At 35.1% G+C, this 8,844-nt stretch overlaps 2 pseudogenes; both read left to right on the top strand.

Annotated features, from left to right (window-relative positions):
• The first annotated feature begins 557 nt into the window (after positions 1-557).
• LOC128222616 (putative nuclease HARBI1) lies at positions 558-4,061 on the top strand (annotated as a pseudogene).
• Positions 4,062-6,021: 1,960 nt separating this feature from the next.
• LOC128221653 (uncharacterized) lies at positions 6,022-8,240 on the top strand (annotated as a pseudogene).
• Positions 8,241-8,844: the final 604 nt, after the last annotated feature.

The following is an 8,844-nucleotide window of genomic DNA, read 5'->3' as shown; positions in this document are numbered from 1 at the left end:
TAGCAGAGCTTGTCACGTCAGCCAGGTACAGTATGATTATTTTGTAAAAATGTAAAACCACTTTTCAGTAAATCATACAATGAAGATATCAACTTCATAAACTTATGACATGCGGTTGACCAGTTCAGAAATCGCTATGGCTGAGCGAAATATTGTCACTGAAAAGATGGATGAGGTGTACCGTCTGTGAACCTCAACAATGGATGAGTGAGATGTTTTGACTGAGATCAAAGGATGGGAACACCTTTCAATTACCAACACGCTGGTTGAGAGATTGAAACTAAAACGATATACAGGAATTGTGTGACAGGTGAACTCTTGTGCCATGCAACACCACTTTTTTGTATATTAAGAAGTTGGGGCGGGGAGGGTGCGGGAGGGGTATCCCTTCCTGCCAAGTGAAACCATGGCGGAGCGCAAGATTATGACTGAAAAGATCAAAGGACGGTTGCGGTCCGACACCGGCCGTGCGTTCAGTTACCGCAAACGTGAGCCGATAACAGCTCGCATCGCTAACTAGTGTATTGACTGCCTTGTTTGCCGCTAACGATTTCAATATGGCGGACTCAGACAGCGTCCTTAGCATCCTAATCGACGAAATTACTGACGATAGTATACTTGAGCATGTAGAAAGTAATATTACTATCGCAACACAGTCAATGTCCGATTTTTCATGTAAGTTTATAGTTATGTTACGTGTGTACGTATGTTTTATGCGTATTTTCATGTTTTAGTATAAAAAAGTATACCCCACCCATATTTTTGTAAACATTATTTTACCGATAAAAGTTCTATCGCCTGATACATATTACTTAAAGATTCAAAATAAATGCAATTGATTGTTAGTAAATGTAAGATTATTTTACAGTTAAATTTGACATTATTTTAATAATACATTTTATAGTACTTAACGCTATACTGTAGTGTTGTATCTATATATACAATATCTATTTTGCTGAATTTGATTCCTCCAAAGATAAGCCCCCTGAAGAATATCTTTTGTCCTCAGGTGTAATTAAAGTTCTCTTAACCACAGATACTTCCTTGATGCTGACGTGTAGCAATCCTGCTCCGGTTCGAGTTGAAGGTTATGTTCCAGACGTAGTGTAAATGTATTCTGATGTGGAATTTCAGTCCCACTTTCGATTGCATCGGTCAACTTTTGAGGTAAAAAATTAGTTAAAATGTAGAGACTTTTATTTTTAAAACATTTGTCCATATGTTTTCAATATGCCAGTATGTCACTGGATGTGATCAAAACAGTAGAGAACTGGTATTCCAAATCGCTTACAAATGTCACATATTTGCAACTTTGGATTCGGTTGTCCGGTTAGCGCAGTAGTTAGTGCACTCGCTTCTCACTAAGGTGACCCATGTTCATTTCCCGGCCTGGGTGCATGTGAGTTTGGTTAGTGGTCACCAAGGCGGGCAAGTGCGTTTTCTCCTGGTACTCCGGTTTTCCCCACAACACAAGACTAAACTCTCGCGTAACATCGTGCCAATGAAAGTGAATGATATAAGCTGCAATAGCTTGTTTCACAATCGTTTAAAAATTTCAATAAGTTTAAACTAAATTTTGACCTTTTCAATCAATGAAGATGCTTCGCAATCTGTGCTTGGATACCTATTTAACATATAGACACTAACTTCATTGGGTTATAATTATGGTGAACACAGGGATTACTGTGAATGTTATATTTTGAACAATGGTATTTTGTACAAAACCCATTTGTCTCTCTTCCCTAAAGTCCAACTGCATTAGCATCAAAATGGAAATCAAACATTAACATACATTTCTTCGTAGAATTGTGTGCATGTTATTAAAGCATATATATATATATCTGTTTCTATTGACCTACATGTAAGTGTTTAATATACATGTATATTCTCTGTACTTTATCAATCTTTTAGGAGCTGTGTAAAATTGTTGCCCCAGATATGGCCAGGGAAAGATCCATTTCTTTGGAGACGAGAATGCTGGCAACACTTTGGATGTTGGGCAATATGGAGTGTTATCGGAGCGTAGCAGACAGATTTGGCATAAGTAAAGGTATCTATTAAAACAGTTTCTGTACTTTAACATGGCATGTTATGTTCAACTGACTGACACATAATTTAAGTCCATTTCAATTCCACAACATATTTTTAAACAAGCACTCTTACTCCCAAATAAGATGTCCAATAATTAATAATACCCATTACTGTTTTAATTTTCCAAAAAGGTAGAAATAATGTCGAAAACAAATGGTTCTTATGAAGGATACCGAGTTTCATTTGAAAGAAATGAGCATAAAACATGATGTTTCTACCTTATGAGAATACACAATATATCAGGGCTTTAAAATACATGTTCACGGTTACAACCTCATTTATCCGAGTAATTAATTTTTGCATGAAAGCATTTTTTAATAACAATTGAAGATTTATTAGTCAAAATTGATGTTTATTATACACGTGTATATAATGATTTTGATGAAGAATGTCACATTAATAAAAATCATTATTTTATTAGTATGTTCATTTAATTTACTGGTACTATTTATTTAATGTACATAATATTTCCATATGAAACTAACAATCATAATTTTGCTACAAACTTGCAATGTATATGTAATACTTTCAATGTCATCTTTCACTGCCAAAAGATAGCTCTCTTATATTCAATAAAAAGATTTGCAAATAACACATGTTATATTAATATTTATTTAATTGTCTATTGAACTTTATGTTTAAGGCACTCTCCATCTGACTGTGATGAGTTCTTCTAAGGCCCTTTGTCAACAGAAGAGCAATTTTATTAGTTTTCCCACCACGAGAAGGGAGATGGATCAGGTCGCAGAGGGGTTCAGTGCCAGGTGTAAGATTCCTGGAAAAGTTGGAGCTGTAGATGGCACACACGTTCCAGTTCCTGGTCCACGATCACACCACAGGGCTTCTTTCATAAATAGGAAGGGCTATCCTAGCATTCAATTGCAGGTTGTTTGCGACAGTAAACTCCGGCTGCTGGATACATACACCGGTTGGCGTGGCTCTGTGCACGATGCAAGAGTTTTCAGGAACTGCCCATTACTAGATGTATGCCAGCAGCTCCCTGCACCTTACCACTTGATTGGGGACTCAGCATATCCGCTATCCAGGTATATGCTAGTCCCATATAGAGACAATGGCCATCTTGATGCTCAACAGAAGAAGTTCAACAAGGCTCACTCGTCAACTAGAGTTGATGTTGAACGTGCGATAGGGCTTTTAAAAAGCAAGTTTAGGCGATTGAAAAATCTTGATATGCTTCTGGCTGAACAAATACCAGAAGTTATAACGGCTTGCTGTGTCCTACATAACTTCATTTTGGACAGGGAGGGCGAAGATGTCGTGGAAGATGTAGAATATGATTCTGCAAGTGTGGAGGAGGAGGGATGTAGCGATTCACTTAATGCAGCTGGAGAGGAAAAGCGCAGGAACATTGCTAATTTGTTGTAATATCTCTAGCTTAACATGTTGTCGATTCTGTGACATAAACATTATCTTATTTAATTTAAATAGATTTATGGAGCTTTTTCCAACATATTCCATGGAATTTGTGAATGTATATTCATTTCGAACCCATGCATTCTGTTTGATTCTTATTACTTTAACAGATGTAATTGAAAAATAAGTTGTAGTAATAAAGGTCAATGTATGTTATAGCAGGGATAGAAAGCGATAGTTTCTTCTCTTTGAAACCTTTTGACTTCTTGATCGATGGCCACATTTAGCTGTCAGTACATGTTAATTCAAATGCACACAATTTAAAGGCATGAGTTGATTATGTTCTATGAACCTAACAATAATGTTATGAGATCTAATTAGGCTCAAGTAGCTTAGTTTATTTATTTTTTAACTTTTACTTTAAGTTGTTTCAACTTATGAGGCCGGGAAAAATTACATGTAGAACATATTACCCTCATATTGTAACAATATGTATATGAAAACTACAGAAACAAGCTAAATAGCCAAAAGTTAAAGCTGCACTCTCACAGATTTAATGTTTTTCCCACTTTTTTATTTTTTGTCTTGGAATTGAAATTTTTTTGCGTAAATATCTGCTAACCAGTGATAAAAGACTTCTGACAATTAATCAGATCGCATATCTTCATATTTTCAATCCAAGTGTAATGTTATATGGCTTAAACTGTTACTAACGGTTTAAGAAAAATGCATTAAACATAAATTTTGGGACAGAAATATGTAAAGCTGCGATCTGATCTTTTGTCAGCAGTATATTATCACTGGTTTGCAAATAAATACGCAAACATTTGCTTGTTTCAAGACAAAAAATAAAGAAGTTGTCAAAACATTCAATCTGTGAGAGTGCAGCTTTAAGACATAAACATAAAGTTGTTATAACAAACTTAGTATTTAACCACAGTAAAAGCATGACCTTCTACCATATTGACGCTATGCCCAAAGTTAAGATGCCTGAACTATTCGCTCGTTTTTGTTTTTAAATCCTGCATATGGACCTCGTATTGTTTCTAATACGAGATGGGTTACAATTAAAAAACAATAACAAAAGTTACAATTTTATAATTTTGTTTTATTTCACTTTTAATCATTTACTTATTAATACCTTATGAAATTAATTCATTATGCAAAATAACCTTATTTGCTACCTTTTAACATTCAGACCAAACCAGAAGTCTTTAATTGTTGGAACACATTTAAGAATAATGGTAATAGCCAAAGAGTCATCGTTCCGCCATTATCATCGAGCTCATTTACGTATGTAACAGGTGGACACAAGTTCAACTGCAGACATAAGAGAAACTGCCTATAGTATGTTACATTAACTATCAGCAATTAACACAAACATGAGAACAGTTCTTGTCTAAGGACACAAACAGAACTCTAATCTCAACCTCAGCATCAACTCATTTCACTTCAAAACATCTTAAGAAAATATAAAAAATGTATATGTCAATAATTTGCCAGCCTTCTTATTAATTAAAATCAATAGGATAAGGTGTATTTGAGCGAAATAATTAGCATTATCAATGAACTTGGTTCATGCACAGATACTGAACATAGTTAATGAATTTTTTAAAAGCATTGTATAATGTATTAATTATTTTAAAAGCATTGTTTAACATAAGAGTTGAGGTGGCTTTAAATAGTCATAACATAAAGGGTTTTGAGAATGGTTTCAGTTTATGTAATATAAAAGTTGAATTAGAGAATGAATTATTTTATATGATACTGGCTCATCAATGTTTTTCAAAAGAGAACATTTCCAAAGAAAACATTTACAAAAAATTATAAAGCATGAGACAAGATTGTTACACACATTTTTCATAAATGTTAATATTTGTTTTACATTTTCAAGTATTACATTTATAAAGCAAGAGCTGTCGTAAGACAAGGGGCTCGACTACGCCACTCTGACTGAGATGTGAATACAATAATAATAGATGTGCTTGTCATAAGCAATAAACATAATCTTATGAAAGGTCTCGATAAACTCTTAATGTATACTAAGTTGGCTTTCAATATGTCGACCCTTACTTAAGTTATTCAATACCAACCATTGTTCTACAGAAATTACCTTTGTCCTTGATCTCGATCCAAGGGACCTCAGATGCAATCCCATTGTCTGATTTTACATTGTGAAATCACGCGTAAACGAGAGCGAGATTTGGAAGTGAGATTTGACCCTCAGGGGTGTATCCATCTTTGTTTACATCCGATGTGACAGCTAATGCGAATCGTTACGCTCAAATGAACTATTTTTTTTCTCAAAATTCTTTAAGCAATATTGTTTTGTAGTGGATAAGAGTATGAACATAGGTTTCATGCGCTGCACTTTTTGTTTTTTCCTCCAAAATGGGAAAAAAGGACTTTTGTTGTGCAGAAGGTTGTAGTCATGAACGATCTCGCGGGGCAACATGCAGTTTCTTTAGAATTCCAGAAGAACCAAAGTTAAGGACCCTTTGGCTAAATAAAATTTCAAGAGTAGAACAAATTGAACAAAATGGAAAGATTGTAACAATGTTATGGACACCAAGCAAATCTTCAAAATTATGCAGCTGCCATTTTGATGAACCACCACAGGCCAAGTCCATGAAGAAATGGTTCCAAATTCCATCCATCTTTTCCCATCGTCCTGCCAGCAGTAAGCCCACTAGGAAAGCTCCTAAGGAGAGACAAGCCAGTAACCAGAATGTGAAAAGAGCCCTGTACACAGCAGTACCGATTGTTAGTCATATGTATTGTGATTGAAATGTAAATATGAAGATTAATAATCATCATTTTCTGTCCTAAAGCTGCACCCTCACAGATGTTCTGTTTTGAAAAAGTGTCCTAATTGTTTTGGAATTGAGCCAATGTTGGTGCAAATGTCTGGAAAAGATGACATGAGACTGCTGACAAAAGATCTGATCAGCTATGTTTTCATATTTACGACTGTAAATCGATGTTTTAAGGGTAACCACATCAAAGCACTTAGAAAAATAATAGACTGAATGATACTTGAACGTTTCATCTCTGTTTCAGTGTACTCCTGAAAGAATTCCATGTGAGCAGGGTCCTGTCATAGATGATGCAGGCATTGTGGACCGGGATTCCTGTGCAGATGTGGTAGTGCCAGACACAGCAGATATAATCACAGAGGTTAATTCTTACAAAATTAAACTTAAAAAAAAACATTTTACTAGACACAAATACTGAAGAAATACAACCATAGGCGTAACTGCCTAAGTATTTATTTCAAAATACATACATGTAGTCTAAGGCACAAAATATAGGTGGATGCAAAAAATAATGAAACACAACTAAAAAAATATATAATTGATATCCAATGAGTTATACATAATAATACATTTAAAGGAATAAATATGCAGCAATCTATTAATGTGCACCTTAAAGAGCAGTACTCAGTACTGTACTTAACATGCACTGCATTCGTGACATGTAAATGATTTGTTCACTATAAACTCTAAACATATACTGATCAAATGAACAAGTTGTACTACACTTTGATGGTTTAAATCTTGGTCAGTGACAAAATTCAAGCTGAACCATATACATTTACATATTCCATGAAAATTATAAAAGTATTATCTTGATTTACCTTGTTATTATTGAAAATGTTTCAGGCAGTGCAGTTGGCGGGTCATGACTACCTCAACACTGAGGAAGATAAGGAGTCCTTCAAGCTACTAGAAAGCAACAAAGACTTGGTCGGTGTCATCCAAGAAAGAGAAAGACTACAGACATGTGAATATGACCTGAAAAAACTGAAGGCTTCTGGACAAGTATTAGAGGTGAATGAATTGAGAAACAATGACAAGCTGTTCCGCTACTGCACAGGACTTAAAGTTGAGGTCTTTGATTCACTGTATAAATATTTGGAGCCAAAAGCAAAAGTTCTTAAGTACCCACAAGGCGAAAGGACAAAAACATACAAGAATCATGCCGAAAACTACAAGCGAAAGCCAGGAAAAGCCAGACAAACGTCCCTTGAGCAAGAGATCTTCTTCACTCTAGTGAAATTGAAACTTGGTTTGCAGACTATGGACTGTTCAATGCGGTTTGGCATGTCCACTGCAAGATGCAGTGTTATTTTCACTGCATGGGTGACATTATTATCTCAGGAACTAGAAAAAAATATGCAAGATGCCACAACCACAGAATGTGACAACATGTACAACGCGAAGTGTTTTAATGAGTTCAAGAACTTGAGAGTAATTGTAGACTGTACAGAACTGTACTCTGAAACCCCTTCATCTGTTGGTGCTCACAAACAATTTCATTCAAACTATAAACACCACTCAACTGTTATGTTCGTTGTAGGTATGAATACAGGTGGTGCTATAACGTACATTTCTGTGATGCATGGTGGTAGATCAAGTGACAAGTTCATAACTGTAGGGGCTGATGACCTACTTTCTAGCTTAAATCCAGGAGAAAAGGTTATGGCAGACCGTGGCTTCACCATCCAGGATTGCCTTCCCTCAGGTGTTAAACTGGTAATACCGTCATTTAAACATAAGGACAAATCACAGTTTAAAAAGGATGAACTACATTAGTACAAGAAGATCTCTGAAGCCCGGGTTCATATCGAAAGAGCAATTAGAAGAATTAAACAATTCAACATCCTCAGACAAGACGTGAAACTGTCTCAAGTGGATGTGTTTGATCACATTTTCAAGGCTTGTGGGTATCTGGTTTATTTCCAGGACCCTTTCTTGAAAGTTGAAGATGAGTGATCAGGATTATGTTTATAGTACTGTTGATAGAATGGTTGAAGTCATCAGGCATTGTTCTTTACTTAGATCCAATCTGAAATAGTGCTCCAAGTGCTATATGTATGGTGTAAATTCTCCAAGTACTATATTTTGTATGTTGTAAATACTCAAATTACTACATTTTGTATGTTAGAAATGCTCAAAGTACTATATTTTGTATGTTTGAATGCTCAAAGTACTATATGTATTTTGTTAATGCTCAGCTTTTTTGTCAGACATTTAAGTGTACCATGTCACACATTAATCTCATCGAATATTGTTGATATAAAATAATCACTTGCTTGAGATTCAGTTTGAAACAGTGCTTCAAGTACTATGCCATTTATTATTTTATATATGCTGTTCTATTGTTACTGTTAACTTATAGTGAACCATGCCAAATATTGATCTCACATGCAATTGATGCAATAGTCATTTTTGTTGTAAATGACTTCCTAATGTGGAAAATGTTGATCATTTCAAACCTTTTTTTCATAAACCGGTAAGACTACATGTAATTATATATGGTCAATACTTCCACCACCAGTACCAAAAAGTGCAATTGTTTGGACTGCGACTACATGCA

The sequence above is a fragment of the Mya arenaria genome, chromosome 16 (assembly GCF_026914265.1).
Source record: "Mya arenaria isolate MELC-2E11 chromosome 16, ASM2691426v1".
NCBI classification, from domain to species: Eukaryota; Metazoa; Mollusca; class Bivalvia; order Myida; family Myidae; genus Mya; species Mya arenaria.
Note: the sequence above shows the minus strand (reverse complement) of the source record. Positions and strands in the feature narration are given on the sequence as shown.